We start from the raw sequence: 27,845 nt of genomic DNA on the forward strand, positions 1-27,845 counted from the left end.
CAGCAATGTTTACATCTGAATTCAATCAAATAAATTGTATTGTTGGGGAAAAGTTGCAACTGAAATGTTCAGTGTATTTAGAAAATATTAATGTGGAATGGTTTAAAAATGATAAGAAAATCTTCGAAAATGAGAATATATCAATTAAAAATGATGGAAAATATCACTTCATGTCAGTTCAAAAGGCAGAAATGAAGGATGCTGGTCAATACATTGTAAAAGCTGGCAACGTACAAAAACAACTAACTGTAACGGTTAAAGGTAAGTATAGCCGATTATCACAGAAACGTAAATATAGACAGATATCAGAAATGAAAATAACACAATAAAAACTATGTGCAGTCGATTTTTGTTCTGTATATTCTGTCATCAGTAACGTTCAAAGCCGAATATTTGGAAAACAAGGCAGTATAATTACTGAAACAGGTCTAGAACTAAATGACTTAATAATTAATAACATAATCTATCTGATATAAAACCTAATTTCTTAATATTATTTTTTTTTCATTTATAAACGATTTATTTGTAAAAAATGTTAAACTTTAATATGCATAGATTGTCAACATTTCTGAAATCGTCAGTCGATAATGTCCATAAAAGAGGACTCTTACATTTATTGATTATAGGTATTTGAAATATAACAATTCTTTATGCAATGCAGACTGTATATAAAAAATAATGAGATCGACTTAGTCTTTAAGATACTACCTTTTTGTGTTCTGTACAGAAACAGTATTGCAAACAGAGAGGAATACATATATAAATTGATCAGCAGAAAGAAAACATAGCTTACTGATCAATGATTAGTCAACTATGTTTTATTGTTCTTCAAAATTGATTTCAAAATTTAATTTATATATCCTAATTCTAATAGTGTGGGCTTAATTGTATTCACATTGTATATCAAGCCATTTGTCCATGAAATTTTCTAGAGAGCAACGTCTTGCAAAGGAATTTCCTATTAACCTTTTCGACAGGATACTGTTATACTTGGTACTTTTTTTTCATTAATTGTAGTTGACCATGGTATGCCATCATTTTGTTATACAATGTAATCATTTGATAGCGGTGTATAATTTTTTTTATAATGTAATGAACAGTCCTTCTTATGTTTGTGAAAACATTTATTATTGTCATCTAAATCATATTATTTCAGTCTTACCAGAAGCTATAAACCGATTACAAGAAAAAGATAGGACTAGATATATTGAACTGATGCAAAGTTCAGAAGTGGAAAAGCGGTATTATGTTAGAATAATGGTTGTAGGAAAGGAGTCTGTTGGGAAGACAAGCTTAGTGAGGCGATTATTAATGAAAAATATCGATGGTGTAGTCAGTACAGATGGAGTTGACATCGTTGTTGATCAATGTAAAATAAACATAGAAGATGGATCTTGGTTGATTGATGGTAAGTGAATATGTAAGCAGTTCAAAATGATATCATTTGTCAACTTCATAATTTTTTTCAATGACGTGATTGCATGAATTATACTCTTAACCGGAAAAAGATGTTAAATTTTGTTTATTACATAGTACACATTTTTGGCAAATGGGAAAAAGTATAAACAATCTTCTTAAAATTGAAATTGTGTTTAAGAAATATTGTTTTGTAGATTAGACCATCAAACAATGAAGTGATATATTGTTTAATTTATTGTAGCATAGTCAACATATTTTCATAAACTTAAATTAAACGACAGACTTATTATAAACTATTATCCGGCATAGCTATAAGACAAATAAAACGATCGAAGTTAAAAGCATCATATGATTTGATAATTCCAATACAAAAAAATAACACACTTTACAAGAGTAGCTATCAATTGTTAGTTTCTTTTTAACATTTAGTCACTATGGTTTCTTGGGTTATGAGAATATAACACATTTAGCTCCATAACTACGATTTCATGGATTTTGCAATTTAATAATTATTTGTATTCTGTTTTAAATTTCCGTAGCAGTTCGGTTTTTTTTTTAAACGACGAAATTAAGAATCACAAAAATACTGAACTCAGAGAAAAATCAAATCGGAACGTCCTTAATCACATGGCAAAATCAAATAACAAAACACATCAAAAACGAATGGACAAGAACTGTCATATTCCTGACTTGGTACAGGCATTTTCCAATGTAGAAATGGTGGATTAAACTTGTACGACAGTCTCATTAAATTCCGTTATATTTACACTGATGCATGATCTTAACCGATATAATGAATAAAATAGTCAAAATATGGGTACATCAGTCATCATCGTGTTACAATTTTTAAAGGAAATGCATTGCTTCGCGTGTCTGACGTCAAAAAATTTTATACGTCGATGTCCATGAATTGTGCTTTTAGTACCATTAAACAATTTAATTGGTTTGTTAATTGTGTTCATTTTATATTTATTATATGAAATTATGATCACGAATGTTAGTTTCCAAATGATAATGTAACGTATTGCCTGACCAAATCTTGTTTTCTCCACCTCTTAATAATAGTGATAATCAGATTAACCAAATTTGTTGAAAACTTGTCCCAATATCATTGACCTTGAAATGGGTTTTTTTACAATAGCTATTACCTTACAAAATTTATTTGTTTTCTTTCTGATTAATGATGATATTAATTGACCAAGTTCTTTGAAACATATTGATTTCATATTTACCGTTCAAGAGTTATGTCCCTTATTTAGCTTTCAATTGTATAATATTATTGGTTCCATTTGATATTGAAAGTTTTATTTTAAAACGACTTTTTAAATTTAAACAAATTGCAATGAAACAAAAAATTGCCGGTCACATTCAATTTGAATTTTTGTTTTGACCTTTACCATTCTACGTTTGTCTGCAAGCGGAAGTATCTATGAGCACTTTCAACTTTGCATCCATTTAAGAGTGAAAGAAAGGCAAAATGTATTTAGTAAATAATAATAGTAGAAACATCAATAAACATCTCTCATAAGTGAATTTTGTGGAAAAGTGTTCTGTTTTAACTAAAATGAAAGTGGATCAATTTTAGCAATTAAAAGTTGATGTCTAACAAAAAAATGCAAAATTATCAACAAGAAAACCCTACAATTTCTTTCAGGATTGCACAGATCCCTGTTTGCCTCTTCATGCATGTTAAGCAAAATTTAGGCGATACACAACAATTGTAAATAAAAATATTATTAGCGAGTCGCGTTATCTTTTTAGGTGCATCTGATGATAAGCTAGACCGAATAAGTAGAGCATTAAATTCAGTTCCAAATAATAGATCAATAAAAGAGGAATTCAATATATCTAGGAGCATGGAATCGAATAATGGGATTAAACAAGTGGAAGATGTAGCAAATTCTCTTGAGGACATGAACCTCTACCAAGCAGAAACTGGTACAAACATGGTCGACAAAATGAGTGTTAATTCAACAAGTAAAGGAAACATCAGTGGTGTCGATATCGGATCTAGGTCTATGTCTACAAGCGACACCAAAGACACTGACCAAACAGAAAACTTCCATGAAGGTGATATAAAAGACATTGAAAATTTAACAAAAACTTGCTCAAAAGACGCATTGACAGAACATGATGATACCAATCATGCATTGTCTCTAGTAATGCCACGAGATTTGATGTCTCGTGTGTTTTCTACGACGTCAGCTTCGAATATTCCTTCCAACCATTATGCATTATGTGGTTTATGGGACTTTGCAGGACAAAAGGAATTCTATGCAACTCATCAAGCTTTTTTAACGAATTGTGCATTATACCTAGTGGTTGCTGATATGAAGGACGATATTTCAAAACAAGACGCTAGCCAGTATTCTGCAGATTTTAAAAATGTTGGAGGTAAGTTCTAAGCATGAATAAAGTTGTAATCCGTTCAAATCTCTCAATTACAAAATGCTTTTGTTCAGCTTTTCGTGTTTTAAGCATTAGTAACTAGATCACATCTTTCAAAAATATGTTATTAGAACATCAAATTGAAAATGGAGCCTTCAAACAACTAAGATATAGTTCTATCCCAAAACAAATTGATTGCAATAAAAGATTGAGTTAATTTATTACATATCTATGCTCGAGGGGATTGTGTTTATGGTTGTATTAAACCTACAGAAAAAAATAATTACGAATACATTTGAACAGGAAATACTTTTAATATAAGTTTCAATAAATAACATTTAAGTATTAAGTCGACATGCTTTCTCAATTGTTTTTTCGGCACTATAATGCTGCAAGACGCAATTCCAGTTAAGCATAAGTATCATTTCTCTTGGCTTAAACTCGAAAACTGTATAAATAGAAAATGTGAGGCCGAAATATGCAATCATACTAGAGCTACGAAAATGTGTTTATATCTTTTATATATACATATATATTTTACTAAGTATCCTGAAAATAGATAAATAAATCTAAGATATAATCAACAAAAGAAGGGTAGCAATTGAGACTTTTCAGAGAGTCTTACTTGACAGTGATGTACTTTATTCATTTATATGATACAAGTTAATTTGAAAGCATAGAATTATGACTAAAAATAAAGGCTGAAGCTTTTGTCATTTTTTTTTAATATAATAATTTTGGTCTATTATGTATATGTACAACTAATACTTAACTTTACTAGTTTTAATGTTCCAGAGTATGTTGACTTTTGGTTTGATACAATCCACTGCCATAGATCAGTTGAACCACCAGAAGATGAACCATTTAACGAGTTCATTGACCCGCCTGTTATTTTAGTTTTAACTGGAAAAGATAAATGTGGAAAGGTAATTGATGATACTTAGGAAACACTTCTTTTATAGGTCGACTAAGGCTAACATGTATAGTTGAACGTAGATGATTTCTGATGAGTTCATCCAAAAAAGTTATTTTATTGATTATGACACTGTTGATGTCGATCATCCTTTAGTTATCTACATGTATTCTAAAAGTGTATTAAAAAAACTGATTCCACCCAATGTGGCTGTGAGATGTAAAAATGTGAAATCTGTGAAAGTTTGCTACAAAGTAAAACTTTTTCAACAAAAATATACATTACAAATTTCTTGCTGGTAATTGGGTTGTTTAGAATATACAATAAGTTAGGTCTGGCTGATAAATTTAACACTTGACCCTTTGAAAAACTATGTGGTAGATACAAATGTAAGGCAACAACTCTTTCAATGACTCTGTATGTTATACGTGACATTCTCTATTGAAAATAAAATATAAATTTTGAAAAGCTTCTGTCAAATTGTGTCAAGACATATATTTTCGTTTTGACGGTGATAAGTTTAGGATACTTGTTTAAAGTATGCAAAAACTAAAAGACTCTAATCATAACTTCTTTCATTTAATTTCTCATTTGTTACTTTAATCTTCTTCCTAATTGAAACCAGCAGCTGGTTTATCATTCTGTATAAATTGCATTTATACATATTTTGTTAAAACTTACGGGCTTGTACAGAAAGGAGAAAAGAAATTAGCCCAGTCTTTTTATTTCAACTTTAGGTACATTGATGATGTACTGTCTCTTAATAATAATAGATTCAGTGATCAATTACATTTAATATATCCAAGTGAACTTGAAATAAATGATACTACCGAAACAGATAAATCTGCTTCATATTATGACCTTTTTTTTCTCGAAATGACTACTGATGGAAGGTTTAATATCAAAATTTATGACAAACGCGATGATTTTACTTTTCCTATAGTCAACTTTCCATTTCTGTGTAGCAACATCCCAGTGGCACCAGTATATGGAGTATATATGTCTCAATTAGTACGTTACTCTAGAGCTACATGTAGCTCAAAGTACGTTGATTTATATGGAACGAAGAATACTGCTTTCTTAAAAGTTGCTAGGACAGGGCTATTAATCATTCAAATTAAGGTCATCATGCAAGAACTTTTATGGTCGCCATCATGAGCTAATTGGCCATTATGACAAAAGTGTGTCAGAAATCATCTCTGTTATTCTTCCCCAGTCATGATAACCTTCCATCATTACTGAACTGAAGAAAGAAATAACGCGACTGGTGCCGTATACGGTGCAGGAAATGCTTACCTTTTCTGAAGCACCTGATCCCACTCCCTGTTTTTAGTGGAGTTCGTGTTGTTTCTTATTTCTTATTTATAAATAGTTATCAAAGGTACCAGGATTATAATGTATTACGCCATAACTGTTGATGTAAATGTCCTTTGGTTTTGATTGTTATTGTCTTATTTAAGCAAAATATAATAATACCCAGGAATATGCATTACTAGTATGTGGATGATACATAAAACAGACTATAGGCGAGTGCCGTGCTTTTTATTTTTATGCAATCTGCCATAATTTTTACATCTTTGATATGCGTTATAGAAAACGTTGGTTGTTTTGATAAAAATGCATGATCCATTATATTTTAAATACCAGTAACTTCATATATATCAATGAAAATGAAGTTATACGAATTAATATGTTTGGGGGGAAAAGATATATAGCAAGAACCATGGTATCAATGCATATCATAATGTTGAAGTTGGCAAGCTTATATTATATCTGCTTGTTATATTTTAGGAAACTATTGGAAATACCGTTATAGAGGAAAGAAAAACGAAGCTTCAAAATCAATTAGACATGGTTTTAAGAAATCAAAACAAATATCACCATTTACGAGACATAATTTGTTTATCAAATACGACGGATCCGGACACTACATTTGTAGAATTACAAAAGAAAATATCATCAATCATTAAAGGAATGGCACATTGGGGTCAAAACTTGCCATTAAAATGGATTCTTTTAGAACACTTGATTGAAATTAATAAAAGCGATGGAAATAATTTCATTAACCTTTCTGACATGGAAAATTTAGCAAAACACCGTGATATCAATATGATAGATATTGACGAAGTAAAACTATTTCTTCGTTATCAACATGAAGTTGGGAATATTATTTATTTTGAAGATATACAAGATTTCATCATTTTAAATCCAAAATGGTTAGTAGATGCTTTTCGATGTTTAGTATCAGATAAAATAGATGGTCGACTGCAACATCGTACTGATTGGACTAAGTTTAAACAAAACGGGACTATAAGTGAATCTTTGATAACAGAACTCTTCAAATCAAAATGTGGAAATCAGTTTTTAGACCAAAGAGAAAATTTGGTCAAAATAATGGAGAAATTTGACATATTGGTAAAAATTGCTGAAACAAGTTCATATATAATGCCAAGTATGATGCCGCAAGTCTTGTTTGATGAAGTATGCACACTGATTGGTATTAAACAACGAAACTGTAAAAGAAGTTCTTGGCTTTGTCTTAAATTTTCGTTTCTTCCGCCTGCTTTCTTTAATCATGTTTCAGTGTGGTTTATCAAAGAGTATGAACCTAGCAAAGTTTTTCATAAAACATATTCTTTGGCTTTATTCCGGGGAATTTGTGTCTTCGACATTGAATCTAAATCTGGTTGTGAAAAAATTTTGGTTACAATGTCCAAAGATACAATTGCCATTCAGCTCTTATCTTTTTCAAAAGGAGACACAGAATTCGGACCCAAATGTAGCAGTGTCTACACAGGTTTAATGAAACAAATTAAAGCCATAAAAGATAGATATAGGTTATCACTGTCTTGTAAAATTCACTTTAAATGTAGCAAAGGCGATTATTCTAGAGATACAAAGTCATATGAAGACTTAAAAAATTCAACAGAGTATTACTGTAATCAACATAAGGATGTGCATCATTCTGAGGAAATATATTTGCCATGGGTGTTGAATAGAGATAGACATGTATTTCGGTTACGGAATGATTTCATGCAAATATGAAGATATGGTATGATGTTGAATGCCACTACTAGTGTCCATTACTGACGAACACGGAGGTAAATAACTAGAGGTCATCTTAGTGACTCCGTTTAGATATCCTCAATATTAAAATCCAATATATCTGTATGTGTAATGGAATTCATCCGTTAAGAAGGATTCAACTATTGTTATTTGTCCTTCTGTACATAATTTTCACATTCATACTTTATGTCACAATTTGCTGAATTATTGTATTATTTAATGATTTGATATTGTGTTGGGAAATATTTACTTATAAGCACGAGCTAAGCCAATGTTAGATAATATTGACAGTCACTTCCTGTTTAGTGATACTTCGATCTTTCATCAATGTCCCAAGCTGAAGGTTATATATTCAGCAAAAGTAACTTGCACCTTAATGGGCCTGAATGACAAATTTATTGGTTTGATTACTCCTGACCGACAAATGAAAATAGACCCGACTCATGATATGTTTTAGAATATTATTTGTGTAATGATGTTTTGTCCTATTTGAAACCAATGTCTTATGTAGTGGCGATTTTGCAAAAATAGAATTTTTGAATTTAAATATAAATTAAGCCACTTAAGTTTTTAAAAGTACTTTTTTGATGGGAAAAACACTTCCTGAATTGACTTAATTTTTTTTAAACATTCTGGTTTGTTTTTGAGATTCCCTTTATCTTTGCCTTACGTTCATTTATTATGTCAAGCAGTGATATGAAACCGTTTTCCATTGTGAGAATGGTCTTGGAATGGCACTTAGGTATATTCCACCTCTCGTTTGTTTTCTGAAAGGCAAAACAGATGAAACTAATAAATGAATAAATATGATTGTTTGGAATATTCGTGCTGTACAAATTGGGATCTGAAACAACAGTTGATGGCTTTTTAACTGCTTGTGACATTGTTCATTAAAATTATCTATTCTATTTTATTATACTATAGTGTTGAAAAATATTCATTTGAGTATTAATACTATCATCATCGTTAGCAGTGGTTATTCAAACTGAAAACCTCAATACAGACATTGAAAAGGAGCTTATGACATGCAGGCACTTAAATACGATCTCCGAACGAAACTATAATAAGTAGTTAATGACAATGTTTAAAACATGCATCAGGTCTTTACATGTGCTCAAAACCCGCTAGGAAGATTTTTAAATAATGTTTCACATTGAATCCGATGATAATGCCAGTCCATTTCCATATCATTGTTCAAATGATTGTTACATAAACTAAGTCGGTGAATTAAGTGTACAAGCCATATATTTCAGGATAAACTGTAAATTTGACTAACTTTGGTCACGGTAGGTATCGTGTCCTACTGCTATTTTGCAACAGATACTCACCTTTATAAGTGATAAGAGGATGAGAGTACCAAAATATAGATTTGAATTGTAAGCTTATTTTTTTATACTTAATTAAGTAATGGTTAAATGTAAGCATGCTTACATTATGCATGTGTCTAGCTTGTTCAAAACCGTGAGCCTATAATTCGTTTGCTGTCCTGTGTTGCAGTATATTATACAGGTATTTCGTTCGTTCTTTTGTACATAAATCAAATCTTTAGTTTTTTCTTAATCTTTTTTTACATTTGTTTCATTTTTTGTTATAGCAGACAAATCGATATGGGTTTTGCTAATTGTTTGAGGTGTTATGGTCACCTATAGTTGCAAACGTCTATGTCATTCGGTCTATGATACAATACATGGACGACAACATAAAATCTTACATTTACACAAATTTATCAATCACGTGATTTTAGTGTCAATCTATATACTTGTATATGTTTTAACCGTCGAAATTTAAGTGCATCATCAAGGGTGTGCTCGCCTTGAGTGACTCAGCACGAGATTTTTTTGAAACGTACAGGTTGTTCAGGACTTTTTGTAAACATTTTTAATTCAAACTGTTTACCTTGAAAATCCGGGAGTAGTGACATGGGTCATAAACCTTCAATTCAGGCATGAGAATTGATAATGGTCTTAATATCGAGTGATAAGATATAAAAAAAATCGTAAGGGTTCCGTGGAACCCAGTGTCTCGCCTACCTTTGCTCTTAATCGCAGGCTCAACAAAAATGAGGACATTTAATAAAAATATTCCTTTCTATACTATCTTTTGATTGTAAGAAGCTTCTGTCCAAGTTTGGTAAAAATCAGGATAGTTTATGAATCTAATAAATGTTTTAAAAACTTTTACTACAGACTATGTAATATTAATTGGAAGAAACAGAATTTCCTCCTAGATACTAGCTTTTGATCATAAACAAGCTTCTGTCCAAGTTTGGTATAAACCCAGGATAGTTTACGAAAGGTATTAAAAAATTAAAAGCTTTAACCACAGAGTGAATGCAATGTTTCCTGGCAAAAATACTAAGTCCATTTATAAGTAAAATACCGAAAAAAAGATTATTTTTTTTACAAAATTTTCTTCTAGATACTATCTGATGATCATAAGGGAACTTTTGACCGAGTTTGGTAGAAATTCTGGATAATTTAAGAATACAATTAAAGTTCTAAATAATTTAATTACAAAGTGAATGTAATGTTTCCTAGCAGATAAAACTAAGTCCATTTATAAGTAAAATCCGGAAAAACAGGATTTATTTTTACAAAATTTACTTCTGAATACTATCTTATGATCATAAACAAGCTTCAATCCAAGTTTGGTAGAAATCCAGGATAGTTTAAGAAAGTTATTAAAATTTTTAAAACTTTAACCACAGAGTAAATATTTGTGGACTCCGCCGCCGCCGACGACGACGAAGACGACGCCGACGACGGAAAGTAGGATCGCTATGTCTCGCTTTTTCGACAAAAGTCGAAGGCTCGACAACGAGTAAACATAAATTGAAAACTATCATGTAACAAAAAGAGTGCATCAATGACCAAAAGATCTCGAACATAGAAAAAAAACACACATGCATGTACCTTTAAATACGTAAATAATCAAATAAACTATAATAGTGCAGCGGCGAAATCTGAATAGACGCTTAGTTAAGGAGTTTAATGCACCAAAAGAATACACACCTGAATTTTGTTTTAAATGAAAGAATACATGTTAAACTTATATTTTAATCATGCCGTAAGAAAATCGTATGGTCCAATTTCTGTAGAAATGGCTATTCGGGGCGTTATGTAGTGAATAAGACAAAGCTAACTGATACACTCAAACGTCAATTATTATTACGAATCACAATATAATGGCTATTTTTTAATATGCAAATGTAAGAATATAATATTGACGATACAAATAGGCAATAATTATATTTAAAATATTTACCATCAACATTTTAAAAACCGTTTTACTTCAGAAGTTGTGGTTAACACGATTTTTATCGGTTTTCTTTACTAACAGGATAATAATAAAACGCTTCATTTGTGTTTATTTGACATTAATATACACTTTGATATTTACTTTATACAAAATAACTTTCATTTGTATTATTTCTTAATCGATTTACAAGATTTTTTTAATTATGAAAGGACACATCAATCCGTTACACCATTTATATAATTCCGAAATTGCGGTCCGAGCCGTTTATTTTTATTTAATACTCATTCGGATCAGTTCTTACACTGTGCAAGCCATTGCAATAGTTTAATTTTATTTCACTTTCACATGTTTAAGTGTTTATATATATATTTATGTACGTGGCGGAAGAATTTTATCGTATGATAATTCTATAAATATAACAATAGAATTGTAACAGGTTTTATGAACCCGAGTGTATTTAAATACGGTGGACTCGATTTGAAATTATCGATAAATAAGGCAACAGTAGTATACCGCTGTTCAAAACTCATAAATCCATGGACAAAAAACAAAATCGGGATAACAAACTAAAACCGAGGGAAACGCATTAAATATAAGAGGAGAACAACGACATAACACTAAAATGTAACACACATAGACAAAATCCCACGAGAATAATAAGGGCGTTGACCATTCGCATGTACACACGTAGTTTTTGTTAGTTGAACCTGTATTGCCGTAGACTTACGTTGACAATGTCTGATATGGAGGAGAAAACTTTAGATTTAGCGAGTGAACAAGGTACGTCTACTAGAAATCCGCATGAAATGTCTAATGCAGACTTATTTTCGCTTCTCAAAACATATATGGATACTAGACTGTCGGGTATTGAAACATCTTTCACAGATACCACACATTCTTTGGAGAAGAAGGTTAAAAAGGCTGAAAATTCGTTCAAATTCAAGGGTCATCAGGTCCAGTACGAGCTGAACGTAGATTTACAGGATATGGTACAGAGGGCGTTGGATTACCTAGGGAGAAACAAGTCAGATAAAGCGGTAACTATTCTGAATGAGCCTCTTAACACGCTAAAGAAAAGAAACAAGCTCATAAAAGTTGCTGATAAGTCGGAGGGAGGGTGGAAGACCGTACAAGAATATTTGTCCGATGATTTAGCCAGCGACTCCGAGGACGAAAAGAAGATAAGGGCAGCTGATACCCGGGCGGTGAAAAAGTTAAAGTCCGTAAAATCTGCAGACAAGAAGCAGAACGTACGAAAAAGACCAGCTGAAGCTTCCGGTTCTACATCGCAAACAGCTCATAATGCAATTCCAGTTTCTGTCAGCATGCCGCCCTTTCGTGGGAGCAGACCTGGTTACGGAAACCAGGTCAAAAGGTCCAGGGAAGGAGATATGTGTTTCAGGTGTGGATTATTTGGACATTGGGCATCCAAAAAGACACCAAGACTGGATTTGGAGCTCCCAGAGGAACTTCATAAGGACTTCAGCGCTCATACGGACACTTTACAGGTACAAGATGTTTATGAATCTTATTTTGAATATGAAAAGGGTTGTTCAGATATTTTTGTTAAAGACAGGCTTAAAAATTCTGTAAACTTTTGGAAAAGTATTAACGCTTCGAGTTTTATTGTTGATATTATTGAAAATGGTTACAAAATACCTTTGTTAACAGAGCCTGAAAATATGTATTCTAAAAATAATAAATCTGCGTTAGAGCATTCAGATTTTGTTTCAAGTGCAGTTAAAGAGCTTGTATTGGGCGGTTTAGTAAAACGTGTATCAATTATGCCACACGTAGTTAACCCTTTAACTGTTTCAGTTAACGGTAAAGGTAAACACAGCTTGATTTTAGATTTAAGACATGTAAATAAACAAGTGATTGTAAACAAAGTTAAATTCGAAGATTGGAAAACTTTATCACAATATGTTACTTTGAATTGTTACGGATATGTCTTTGATTTGAAGGCGGGATATCACCACTTAAACATTTTTGAACAACAGCAAAAGTATTTAGGGTTTTCGTGGAAAGGAGAATTTTATGTTTTTACTGTGTTGCCATTTGGTTTAAGTTCCAGCGGGTATATATTTACTAAAACTGTGAGACAATTGGTAAAGCACTGGCGTAAATCTAGCATAAAGGTAGCTGTTTATTTAGATGATGGTTTTGGGGTCGAAGTTAGTTATGAACTATGTGTAAAACACGCTCGAAGAATCAAAGCAGACTTGATTGCTTCTGGTTTTGTGCCAAACAAAGACAAGTGTGTATGGTTACCTTCACAGCACGTTGAGTGGTTAGGTTTTTCTTGGAATTTAATTTCTTGCAAATTGCAAATTCCTCAAAGAAAAATAGATGATATATTGAATTTGGTAGCTTTTATACTAAATTCTAGTTACAGGGTAAAGGTACGACAGTTGGTCAAAATCTGTGGTAAGTTAATTGCTTTAACACCAGCAGTAGGTAATGTTACCCAGATCATGACAAGAAACATTTTTTCAGTCATTAATATAAGAGACTATTGGGATCAATATGTAAACATCGGCAAGTATCCTGACTGTATCAATGAGCTTATTTTCTGGAGAGATAATTTGCCTTTACTAAAGGCGGTTGATTTGGTAAAGAACATTTCAAATTTTCATATTTTCACAGACGCTAGCGACACGGGTGCTGCTGGTTTTATACAAAATTCAACAAAAATTTTGCACAAAATGTGGTTAGAAACTGAGAGAGGTAGGAGTTCTACTTGGCGAGAAGTAAAAGCAATTCAGTTATGTGTCAGTGCCTTTTCAAAACTCTTACAAAACAGTATCGTGACTTTTCACACAGATAACAAGAATGCTGTTAGCATCATAAATAAAGGTAGCAAAGTACAAGAGTTACAACAGTTGTCCTTAGAAATTTATAGGTGTTGTTTACTTGAAAACATTACATTACACATTATCTGGTTACCCAGAAAAGAGAACGAGCAGGCTGATTTATTAAGTCGGATTATAGATATTGATGACTGGGGTATTTCTTCAGAGTACTTTCAGTTTTTAGACGACCTCTGGGGTCCTCATACCTTCGACAGATTTGCCAATATGGACAATAACAAAGTAGATAAATTTAGTTCGTTGTACTGGAACCCTGGTTCCTCAGCAGTAGACGCTTTCTCGTGCCACTGGGCACAAGAAAACAATCTATTAGTACCACCTGTGTCTTTATTTTGTAAGTGCATAAACCACTTGGTTAGATGCAAAGCAGAGGGAACACTGATAGTTCCGAGTTGGCCGTCGTCTCCTTACTGGCCATTAATTTTTGATGAAAATACAGAATACAGACCTTACGTGTTAGACGTGCTCGAATTTAACGAGGTAGACAGAATTTTAGTTTCTGGAAACAATTTAAATTCTATCTTTGCAAACGGAAAATTCATAGGTAGAATTTTAGCTGTTCGTTTGAAAGCTACTGATTGATATTTGTGATAACTTTTTATTATTTTTTGCAGATTTTACTTACTGGAGGTTCTCTATTCAGAGATGTTGGCTTACAGAAGCTGATTGATGTATATATTGTGTCATTTGACGATATTTTTGGGGCCACAGGGTCTGTAGATATCACTGGGTATAGTGATGGTCACTGGACCTGTTTTTCTGTTTGATGTATGCTGAGCAGTTACGCATATTTCAAGGTAAATATTTATTTAATTTATAATTATTTTACAGAAAATATTTTCAACGGGATTTTGGAAAAATGACACACAAGTAAAGCACACAGAACTTAAGATTTTGTTCAGAAAAATGAAGAATTCAGTTATTGACTCTAAAGCCAGAAATACAACTGTTAAATATGCATACAGTTTTAAACGTTTTGTAGTGTGGTCTGAAAAGTATACAGAAATCAAGTCTGTCCTTCCTGCCAACGAAATTTATGTCAGTTTATATCTTCAATATCTAATGCAAAGTGCTAAACACTACAGTACTATAGAAGCTGCATGTTACGCTATAAAGTGGGCTCACAGTTTAGCTGGGTTTGAAGACCCATGCGCCACGGATATAGTTAAATATATTGTGGAGGCATCTAAACGAAAGCTTAATAGGCCTATTCAGAAAAAAGAACCGATGAATGCAAACATCATGATCAGTCTTTTTAAGAAATTTGGCGGTACAAATAGTTCGTTAAAAAATCTTAGATTATTAGCTATGTGTTTTCTGGCTTATTCAGGATTTTTAAGGTACAGCGAATTATGTCAGATTAGAGCTAAGAACATTACATTCGGAAACGACCATATTGATATTTATATTGAGAGTAGCAAAACCGATTGTTATAGAAAAGGAAAAAAACGTTTTGATAGCTAAACTTGATCAAGCACACTGTACTGTTAGAATTTTAAGTGATTATTTAGACAAAGCTAAAATAGACAGGTCCTCAGATGATTTTGTGTTCAGAGCTTTATCGTATTGTAAAAGTACAAACAACTGTAAGCTGAGAAAAAAGAATATACAACTATCTTATACTAGGACTAGAGAGATTGTAAAAGGGGCTCTATCGGAAATAGGTTTAAACGCAAGAATTTTTGGTACACATAGTTTTAGGGCAGGCGGTTGCTCAGCCGCTAGTAACTCTGGTGTCTCGGATAGATTATTAAAGATTCACGGAAGGTGGAAATCTGATATTGTGAAAGACAGTTACATAAGCGACAATTTGAAAAAACGCTTATTAGTTTCAAAATCTTTAGGTTTATAAGATTTATTACTGCAATTTCTTTCTTTGTACAATCGAGAATGGTCATCGTGCCTGACAAGTTCTAAAACTAGTGTTTTAGTTATTTATATTATGAATGAGATAAGAAACAGATTGGGCCGAGGGATATAGAAATTATATAGTCTAGTACATAAATAATTTATGTTCGTTTGAACGAAGAGAATTTAGAAAATAAATATATTTATGTACGTGGCGGAAGAATTTTATCGTATGATAATTCTATAAATATAACAATAGAATTGTAACAGGTTTTATGAACCCGAGTGTATTTAAATACGGTGGACTCGATTTGAAATTATCGATAAGGGCGTTGACCATTCGCATGTACACACGTAGTTTTTGTTAGTTATACTTAAGCACATATATATTCGAAAACAGTATTAAATACTTTTTGTAACATTTTTTGATTGTTTTTTGTAGATTGTTGAGGCAACCTTTTTTAGTTTATTTAAACAGAGGACTTATTCTGAGATGTGGACTGTATTTACACAATTACAATTTGTAATTTGTTATCATATGATAAACATGTATTGAAATTATTTTATATTATATAAAAGAGAATGGTCATCGTGCCTGACAAGTTCTAAAACTAGTGTTTTAGTTATTTATATTATGAATGAGATAAGAAACAGATTGGGCCGAGGGATATAGAAATTATATAGTCTAGTACATAAATAATTTATGTTCGTTTGAACGAAGAGAATTTAGAAAATAACTATCTTTACATTATTTTATAAGTGCTTTGTTGTTAATTTCATTGTTTTTTGATATTTTAAACAACTAGAGAGGATGTAAAAAAATTTTTTTTATCATTGTTGACATTGTGTTCAAATAATCGTTTAAAATTATTCCGGATCTGTTAGTAGGTAAAATTTTCGGAAAATGTTAGTTAAGTAGTTCTTAAAAAAATTAACACAGCAAGTTTCAATAGATGGAACTCGTCCTTAGATTGACGTTAATGCATTAATTACGTGTCAGGCTAAAAGCCAGAAGAATATAAAAGAAGCATAATTAAGACATTATATAACGTCTTTAGATTTTCTTTCCAAACCAAAGTCTGGATAAATGCAAATATCGCCAAGTCAGCTATCGGATCGACGCTGCAGTTTGTTCGGATAGATAAAAATTATGATCTTGAACCGGTATTGTTTGAAGGTCAAAATTCATCGGACTTCCTTCAAGATTTAGTGTGCACGTGAAAGGAAAATCAGTTTGCAGAAAGGGTTGTGAGTGCTTTTAAAAGAATTGATCCTGTACCGAACCTCGTCCATGTCAAGCATCTGACTTTTGTGAAAAGTGAAAATATCAATACACACTTGCCAGAGGTGGATGATGATGATGATGATGATGATGATGATGATGATGATGATGATGATGATGATGATGATGATGATGATGATGATGATGATGATGATGATGATGATGATGATGATGATGATGATGATGATGATGATGATGATGATGAACTTATTTTACCTTCAGTTATTATCTTCTTCTTCTTTTTTTGGTCAAATAACGTAAAAAACGTTGATATGATGCTTATTTCGTAAACTTATATAGATACATTTTGATTGTGAAAAAAAAAATATTTTAGACAGCTTTAGTCAGATTTGAAAATTTCTAAAATTTACTGAAATAGCCAGTGGACCTGAAATCAATGAAATTAACTTTATAACCATTCCTTTACTTGAGTTTAAAATTTTGCAAAGTAACGAGTCGTGTTCAGACTTATGAAAAAAATCATAATACCAAAGTTCAAAGTCATCGTTGTATGGAAACAAAATGAAGTCATTAATGAACAAAATGTCTTTTCTAAGAAAAGACGTCAATTTAACGTTAAAAAATAACGTTGTTTTTTACAACATTTGATGTTAGAACAACATTTGGAAATATATTACTGTTCACCTTTGACGTCAATTATGCAAAATTCCGACCACTTCTCATGATTACGGCATCATTAGTCTGAAAGTTTACAATTTTCTTTTTCAGTTATATACAATTCAGCCGTGTGTTCGATGGGTGTATTAAAAAAAAATAATTTCTGATTCTACCGCTGGTCTATAACACATAGATACGTTCAGATACGTCAACGTGTCAGATACGGGTACGATACGTGTTTAAATGTCCTTCTGATGAGCATTTGCATTATGCAAGTATTTGCTGGCGTATCCGTATCGACGTATCGTAGAACACGTATATGAGGAAAGGATAAATTAAGTCAAGTTAGTCCCGATGAAGATATTTTTTAATGCATTTCATTTTAAATAAGGTCGTTGATAAATCATTTTTTTATACAAATCTGCCCGGTACGTATACGTCAATCCGTGCACGTATTTAGATACGCGGATAATGCAAATGCTCTAGTAGAGCAGTTGCATTAATCAAGTATTTGATGGCGTATCCGTATCGAAGTATCGTATAACACGTGTATGAGGAAAGGATAAATTAAGTCAAATGGTCCCGATGAAAATATTTAATAATGCATTTAATTTTAATTGAAATCGGGGTTAAATCATTATTGTAAACAAATCTGTTCGATACGTATACGTCGATCCGTGCACGTATCCAGATACGTGAATAATGCAAATGTAAGTGGGATATTCAAAGACGTATCGTATCCGTATCTGATACGTTGACGTATCTGAACGTATCTATGGGTAACTGCTTATAAAAAACTATTTACGTGTTTAAATAGTACATGTTGTTTTTTTGTTATGCAAATCTTTTTCGGTCATTTATACACTCTTTTTATCACAGGATAGTTTTCAACTTACGTTTACTAATTTATATCGATATTTAAACTTTTGATCATAATTTCAGGCATGATATAAAATAATAATGCAGATATAGTAAATGATTGAGACAAAAGATGTTATAAAATGTTCGAAAATAGGGAAAGGAGAGGGTAAAATAGGGAAAGAGTGATAAACATTTTTGGTCTCTTTCATCTTTAATTTTGGAGAAAAATGAAGTCTGCTAATTTTTAAATGTATTATTATTGGTACCAGTCATCAATCCGACTCTACTGATGTTGAATAGTTCAGTCCCAATTTATAAGTATTGTTAAGGTTTATGACCTAATGTAGCCATATGAATTACGAAATTTTCAAGCTGCCACAGAATCAAAACAGCAAAAATAATGAATACTAAAGACGAGCTAGTTTTGGACAGATACCAAGGGAAAACTTCGTACAAATCATTATTATTTATTGTTTCATTGCATTTGATAGAAAAGAAGAATTTTGTGGCAAATGAAACCAAGATTTTGTAGAAAATCAACAGGCTTTACAATAGAGATTTTTGTTATAAAATTTCAAAAATAGATTACTCAATTGTTTTTTTTTTTATGTGCTAGCATTTATTGCTTACAAACAAGTCATATATAACCTTTTGATTCCATAAAACCTCATGCTGAGTCACTTAAGTCGAACGCACCCTAAAAGGTGTACTTGAATTGGTCCATATTTATATTATTTTAACCAATATCTATATTTATGAACTTGTTGTAAGGAAATCATTGCTAACCCTGCATGCAATAATCCTCTATCATTCAGGCACCAAATTGCCAAATATTAAAGTACAAGGGGAAAGGCTGCGGATTTTAAACAAAATTTCCATATGTTTAGCATTGAATCACCACAAGGGTATCTAATTTTTATTTGTTTTATAATTCAACTTCACGCCTGTGTAGTTCTAATGATTTAAATATCGGGTGTTAAAACATATACAAGTATACAGATTGACACGAAAGCCGCGTGATTGTTAAAAGTGTGTAGCTGTTAGCTTATGTTGTCGTCCATGTAATGTTTTCATATGAACTGTAAATAATATGTTACAATAGGTTTAAGAAGTCAGGACTTTGACATACAAGAAGTTTATATGTAAAATAGTATCATGCACCTATTAAACGATTATTAATTAAATGAAGTGACCAAAAATTGCCATCGCCCTTTCACTTTTTTTTCAACTCTTTTCCCTATTCTCGATTGCTACATGTATATTTACAATAACCATTCTAGATACGTATCAGATACAGATACGTTACGTCTTTGAATGACCCTCTTCTAATTGTGTCGTATTGATACCTTTCGTAACGGGTGTAGGTATATGGTATATAGAAACTGTGACTTGTATAAAGTATTATCTTACCTTCTATAGATTTATAGGGATATGATTGGTTAATCGACTACACGTGGTGACTATATATATTTCATATAGGGTGTCCTAAAAGTTCATGGTTAGTTACCATATAAAGTTAGCAACCCTATGGGGTTAGTGAGCAGTTACTTTCCTTTCAAAACAAAAAAGATCCCATAAATCTAAAAGGATTCAAGAGACGAAGAAATTGATGATGAAAGGTTGAAAGAAGTTTCGTCCCCGAGGGTATAACTAGCCCAGTAGTCAACACTTCGGTGTTGACATGAATATCAATAATGCGGTCATTTTTATAAATTTCCTGTTAACAAAACTTTGAATTTTTCGAAAAACTAAGGAATTTCTTATCCCAGGCATAGATTACCTTTGCCAAATTTGGCTCAACTTTTTGGAATTTTGAATCCTGATCAATGCTCTTCAACTTTGTACATGTTTGGCTTTATAAATATTTTGATATGAGCGTCACTGATGAGTCTTATGTAGACGAAACGCGCGTCTGGCGTACAAAATTATAATCCTGGTACATTTGATATCTATTATAAAACATTGTTAAAGCTATTATTGTTGGCAAAACGGAGTTACTTCCCTTTCAAAACAAAAAAAAAACAAATCTGAAAGGATTCAACAGACAAAGAAATTGATACATATAATGAACAATTGAAATAAATCCACAAAACAAATTTAAAGCTAAAAAGTTTTTATTGTTGACATTTGTTTTCTGTATAGACAAATTGAAGTAGGATCTTAATACTAAGTAATGGAGACTTGATCACTTTGATAGGCCGTTAGTCAAAATACCACATGTGAAAATAGTCGGTAAGATAAATTCGTTACACGGTGTGCTACATGTAGTGACGAATCCCCATATGGAATTTACTGACCCCATATATATCGTATTAGGTCACTAACACACCATGTAACTAATATAGTTGTCTCAGAAAGGAAAATTTTCTCAGAAGATAAGTAACAGTGTGTCAATTAAGAATGGAATGGGAGGCAAACTAAATGCATTGCAGATAATACGAGGATAAACTGCCACACATATGTGATTCCTTCTTATTTTGTTTTTGGGATGAGAGTATCGACGTCTAAAGATAAATTGCCTAAAATGGTATGAGCATTTGTAGACGGAAATAAAAGTTTTGAGATACGTTATGTGTTACACATTTGTTTTTCATTCATTTTTGTACATAAATTAAGACGTTAGTTTTCACGTCTGAATTGCTTTATATTGTCATTTCGGGGTCCTTTATAGAATGGCTATGCTCATTGTTGAAGGCCGTATGGTGACCTATAGCTGTTGATTTCTGTGTCATTTGGTCTTTTGTGGAGAGTTGTCTCATTGGCAATCATACAACTTCTTTTTTAAATTAGCTTGTAAAAAGGAGACAACTAAAAGCATCGCAGCTATGTATCCCTTTCACTGCAACAATACTTTCCCGTCATAACCGGGATAAGGGAAATGATATATAAAATATAGTTGAACTGGTTTTGTTTATTTACCGAATCATTTTGTCATATGAAGCTGCAATCTAATTTTGTGTTTAGTATCTTTATATAATGAGTCGCATCTTAGTCGGAGGGTTTGTGCAAAGGTGAAAGTTTTGCATTATTACAGCTTTATTACAATAATCATAATGCTACTCATCCAAAAATATTGAATATTAAACTATATATCCCATCAAAAGACCTACCATACAATGTTTTGCTTAGTTGAAAAAAAATATAAAAGACAAGTTTTATTTCATGGGTGATGGTAATGAATAAAGGTCAATTTCTTGGTTAATGGCAATTCATTGATAAGAGTATGACATGCGTTCATAATATGAACAGGACCGGTAATACAGTATCATCAAAATTTCATACATTGGTCTTGTGCTTTGGGAAATACTTTATTTATACGCTGTTATTGATTCGTGAACATAACTGTTGTGACATATAGAGTGTTTACCATAATAGTGATTGTGTTATTCCCTAAGTTAAAAAAATGACCACATTAAAAGAAATCCAACTTACATGTTTAACCCCGCTACATTCTGTTTATGTGCCTGTCCCTTGTCAGGAGCCTGTAATTTAGTGGTTATCGTTTGTTGTTGTGTTACATCTTTTTTGTTCGTACATTATTCGTACTTTAATATGGTTGCTAGTTTTTCTCGTTTGAATTATTTTACATTTTGAATACGGGGCCTTTTAAAGCTGACTATGCTGTATTAGCTTTGATCATATTTGCGGGCAGTACGGTGACATATAGTTGTTGATTTCTGTATCATTTGGTCTCTTGTGAAGAGTTGTCTCATTGGCAATCATACCACATCTTCTTTTTTATATTTCCAAAAAAAAAATCACGTACATATCAAAATGATTTTATTCTGGAAGTGTCCTCAGTACAATATCAAAAATTTATATAAAGTGTATGTGTATCTAGGAATTTATAGATTCCAAATATACATTTATTTGACATTTGCATTGGAATTTGATTAAAAATAGCTGTATTCTATGTTTTTAGAATAAAAGGATTGAAAAGGATAATTATAACGCACACAAGTGTAGGAATGATAAGGCTCTTGTATATAAAGTTCGGGCATCTCGTTCATATATCTTTCAAGAAAATAGCCTTTTTTACATTTTTATCATAATATCATTACAAAAAAGATATTTAAAGGGGAAATAGCTGTCAAATTCATGTTCATCGATTTTAATCAAATTCTCATATCTGATTTATAACAATGTAAAACATTTATTCAAACTATTGAATGTCTTAAATAAACAATTAACAAGTTACGGGCATTAAAATAGGTAGTGTAGTTTTGTGTGTCAAGACGCCATCTAATTAACTATCGAGTTGACCTCTAAAATCATCCGATGTCCATATAAGCGATGTAAACATAAATATAGATATCAATAGATTAAGCAAACTCGTGCTGTTAAATTTTTCTAGGTCTATTTAAATTTCATATTATAGATGAAATATAAATGTTTATCATCGTTTTTACCTATATAAGAATTTTTTTGTGGATCGATTCAGTCAATCAAATGATTTACCTTTGTTTTACTTTCAATGTTGATATTATTTTTTTCAAATAACATAACACATACAATTCACGTGTTATCCATCTCAAGCTAAGGGGTTAAATTTAAGGTCACATGAATACGGATTCAATTAGGTCGAATTATTCACTTGCAAGCGAATAATTTATAATCAATGTATTTTTAGCTTATTTTGACGAAATTGAATCATACTGGCTGCTAAAAGCGAATTATTATTTCACTAATTGCATTTCATTAATGATTGAGCAAAAAAGATCATATATCTCGTAGCTAGTGCCCCTTTAATTAATATATCACCAGAACTAGAAATTAAAGAGACAACAGACACGGCTTCCTCCGCCTCATTTTTAGACTTATACCTCGAATTTGACATACACAGTCATCTTAGTACCAGAATCTATGACAAACGAGATGATTTTAATTTTAAAATTATCAATTTCCCCCACCTTAGTAGTAATATACCAACTTCACCTGCATATGGAATATACATTTCCCAACTTATTCGGTATTCAAGAGCTTGCAGTTCCTACTCAGACTTTGTAAAACGTCACCAGTGACTGAGCAGAAAGTTGATGAACCAGGGGTATGTCAAAGAACGTCTCGTCCTTTTTCTAAAAAAAAGTTCATCGGATGGTACCAAGAACTTGTTGATAAATATTCCGTATCAACTTCACAAATAATACAAGATGGTCTTGAAGTATAGATTTTGCGTACTGACGTTGGTTATCATCTTAATAACGTGTTATAGTATTCTTTTATTTGTCTTTATTTATATTACTTTTAGTTTTTTGAGATATTGATTTGACGTGACTCTGTGCTTATGTATACCATCATACCTTGAACGACAAAATTATTTTATCTATTTATACTACTTTTTCTGTTAAGTCTGTTTTTTGTGATATGCATTTGACGTGACTCTGTACCTATGTATCCCGTCATACTTTGAACCACACAATTATTTTATTTATTATTATTACTTTTACTGGTCTCATTTTTGTTATATCTACCTTACTTGACTCTGTATTTATGTATGCCGTCATACCTTGAACGACAAAATTATTTTATGTCTATCTGTGCGAATTTCAAACGCACAATTTTACACCAGTACTGAAAACTTTCCATCCTGTATGGGTGGATTTTACATAGATAAATAAAATCGTATAGTATAAGCAAAATGAGAATGTTAAATTTGATGTATGCCTTTTTGTGCTTCTTCGTTACATTTGTTGTTTTTTTAGTGATTAAGATGATAACACGTGTACAATGTTGACTACTGTACCCCTATTTTTGACATTTTTACCCATTGTGTCTGTTTGTATTTTTCACGCATCGTTGGCAATGTAATGGAATTTGATGCGACTGTCATACAAGTGAGAGGTTTAGCTAATATAAAACCAGGTTCAATCCACCATTTTCTACATAATAAAATGCCTGTACCAAGTCGGGAACATGACAGTTGTTATCCATTCGTCTGATGTGTTTGAACTTTTGAATTTGCGATTTGATTTGGGACTTTCCTTTTTGAATTTTCCTCGGAGTTCAGTATTTTTGTGTTTTTACTTTTTAACAAATTTCTCGAAACACAATTCCAGCCAGACACTTTACTTTCGAGTTTATATTTACAATTTGCGACATCAGGAAATGCCTGTACCAAGTCAGGAATATGACTGCTTTCATTATATCCTTTTCTGTGTTTATGCTTTTAATTTTGCAAATTTTAAAAAGGACTTGGAGTTCGGGATTTTTATTATTTCATTTTTTACTCTGTATGTGACAATTTCTGCTAATTAAAGTCACCAGGTACGTTTTATTACCTTCGACGTCCAATATCTTAATTATTAAGAATATCGTCTTAAATTGGGTTTACCTGCATACGTTGAAATCAAAGTTTTAACTACATTTGTTACAATTTCAAACCGATAATATTCAGGCACTGAAAAAGAGGCAAATGTTTTTGACTTTCATTCACTATCTGTTGTATCTCCAGATAAATATAAGCAACGGGTAATGTTTCAATTGTTCACAACACATGATCTACAAATTACCTGCATCGGTTAAGTTCTAGTATTGGAATCACAGAGGTTATATGATTTTTTCTGGCACGGTGACATATTGTTCTACGTACTATCGATATACATGTGTAAACACTTTTTTAATTCCGAACTTCGAATCATCTACGACCAATAGAAAATAGGAGGCGGTGTATTACTGGCAGAAGTGAAAGAAAATATTCAATTTGCAATACTGGAGATATCTGACCACATCAATTTATCCGACTTAAGTTGATGAAAGGAGAAGGTTTATACCAAATGAACTAGTACTTAGACGTAGGCTTTAAATTAAACACGCCTTTTTCTTGAGACAAACCAACAAAAAAGCTCTACCAAATCATATTTTTTTCATATTTATGCACTTAATCTATTTCTTCAAAACTGTCTATATACTCTCTATATGTGTAAAATTGATAAAAAAAAAAGAAGAGACAACCCGACCATAGAACAGACAACAGCAGAAGGTCACCAATATATTCAATGAAGCGAGAAACTTCCGCACCCGGAGGCGTCCTTCAGCTGGCCCCTAAACAAATATATATACTAGTGCAGTGTTAATGGACGTTATACTAAACTCCAAATTATACACAAGAAACTAAAATTAAAAAGCATACAAGACTAACAAAGGCCAGAGGCTCCTGACTTGTGACAGGTGCATACATGTGGCGGGGTTAAACATGTTTTTGACATCTCAACTCTCCCCTTATACCTCAGGCATAGATTACCTTAGCTGTATTTGGCAAAACTTTTAAGAATTTTGGTCCTCAATACTCTTCAACTTCGTACTTTATATGACCTTTTTTAATTTTTTTGATTCGAGCGTCACTGATGAGTCTTTTGTAGACGAAACGTGCGTCTGGCGTATATATAAAATTTAGTCCTGGTATCTATGATAAGTTTATTTACAACCATTGGGTCGATGCCACTGCTGGTGGAGATTTATTTTCCCCAGGGTATCATGAGCCTAGTAGTCAGCACTGTTTGTGCTGACATGAATTATCATTGATATTGTGATATTTATAAATTTAACTGTTTACAAAATTTTGAATTTTTTGAAATACTAAGGCTTTTATACCTCAGGCATAGATTACCTTAGCTGTATTTGGCAAAACTTTTAGGAATTTTAGTCCTCAATGCTCTTCAACTTCGTACTTTATTTGGCCTTTTTAACTTTTTGGGATTCGAGCGTCACTGATGAGTCTTTTGTAGACGAAATGCGCGTCTAGCGTATATATAAAACTTAGTCCTGGTATCTATGATGAGTTTATTTATTGCTGTGCGTCATATCAAAGTCATGCACTAGTTAGTTTTCATAGTAATGTAAGAATAGTATTTTTTTGTTACAGGAACTCTATTCTTTTGAAAAAAATAGAAAACAAGAAATCCGGCCAGAGTATTTGTCAAAAAGAAACATTCCAAGAAGAGGAGAACTCAGCCAGGATGAATTTGTTGTTGTTTAGTATCTCCAATCGTGCAGTTAGAGTTTTGTTTGACAAAGAGTTCAATCCATCCTGCTTATGTGCTACTTTTAGGAGGGAACAAACCAAATTAAAAGACCTAAAAATAAAAAGAATGATCAACCATTCACAGTGGAGCCTTCTTTTTCCTCTTAATGGTAGGTTGAGAATAATTACACAAGGCCATAGTTAACATTAATACTAGTATATTAGGAAATAATAGGGAACGCATAGGAAGAGGGGTCAGTAAAAATTAAAGTTTCAACAACGACAGTCGTCACCATGGCAAACATATTTCATTTGACTTTACTTAAGTTACCCTTCAGAAAGTTAGGAAAAAAATAACAACTAAATATAAAATGCCACCAACAGTTTTAAATAAAAGTGTTCAAAAGAACATTTCATCTGAAATCTAATAATAAAGCTGCATTCCTCGTATTGGAACTAGGTTGAAACTATTGTTTCCCCTATGATTTGATAAATATATATTGATGTGTTTGAGCTTTTGATTTTGCCCTTTTATTAGGACTTATATCTAGAAATTGACTATAAGGGTCGGATGAAAACAAAACTTTACAACAAAAGAAATTTTTGGACGCCATCACGAGTTGGTTGACCGTTGTGGGATATCAGATGATATCGAATATGTTCCTTATGTAGTAACTACAATCCCGTTCCCGTCCTTAGACTATTTACCGGCTTTGTAATAACATGAGCAACACGACGGTTGCCACGTGTGGAGCAGCACCTGAAATCACCCCTAGTTTTTGTGTAGTAGTTGTACCCCTATTTGTTACATTTTTTTCTCGCATCGTTGTCAATATTATTCAATGTGATGCGACTGTCGTACAATAAAATAAAATTAACGGTACCAATTTTCTTGCACCAGATGCGCATTTCGACAATACATGTCTCTTCAGTGATGCTCGTGGCCAAAATATTTGAAATCCAAAGCTTATATAAAAGATGAAGAGTTATAATCCAAAAGGTCCAAAAAGTATAGACAAATCCGTGAAAGGAATCAGAGCTTTGCATGAGGGAGATACATTCCTTAATTTATAATAATTTCTAATATTTTGTAGCAGCAAATTTTAATAACAAAAAATCCGTATGTTCATGCCAGTACCGAAGTACTGGCTACTGGGCTGGTGATACCCTCGGGGACTAATAGTCCACCAGCAGAGGCATCGACCCAGTGGTAGTAATAAAATTAACGGTACCAATTTTCTTGCACCAGATGCGCACTTCGACAATACATGTCTCTTCAGTGATGCTCGTGGCCAAAAGTACAAGTGATAGGTTTAGCGCTATAAAACCAGGTTCAATCCACCATTTTCTACATTTGAGAAT

At 32.2% G+C, this 27,845-nt stretch overlaps 2 long non-coding RNA genes across 3 annotated transcripts; both read left to right on the top strand.

Moving 5' to 3' along the window:
* Positions 1-27,083, top strand: LOC143048955 (uncharacterized). Its single transcript, XR_012969959.1, has 6 exons — positions 1-261; positions 1,157-1,408; positions 3,181-3,813; positions 4,603-4,733; positions 6,512-7,729; positions 26,385-27,083. It is a non-coding gene; the product is annotated as an uncharacterized LOC143048955 (long non-coding RNA).
* On the top strand, positions 12,475-16,477 carry LOC143049767 (uncharacterized). 2 transcript variants are annotated; one of them, XR_012970310.1, is made up of 3 exons: positions 12,475-12,552; positions 14,529-14,711; positions 16,205-16,477. It is a non-coding gene; the product is annotated as an uncharacterized LOC143049767 (long non-coding RNA). The 2 variants fall into 2 exon arrangements; XR_012970309.1 differs by lacking the exon at positions 12,475-12,552 and adding an exon at positions 12,615-13,182.
* Positions 27,084-27,845: the final 762 nt, after the last annotated feature.

Source organism: Mytilus galloprovincialis, chromosome 10 (assembly GCF_965363235.1).
Source record: "Mytilus galloprovincialis chromosome 10, xbMytGall1.hap1.1, whole genome shotgun sequence".
In the NCBI taxonomy this organism is placed as follows: domain Eukaryota; kingdom Metazoa; phylum Mollusca; class Bivalvia; order Mytilida; family Mytilidae; genus Mytilus; species Mytilus galloprovincialis.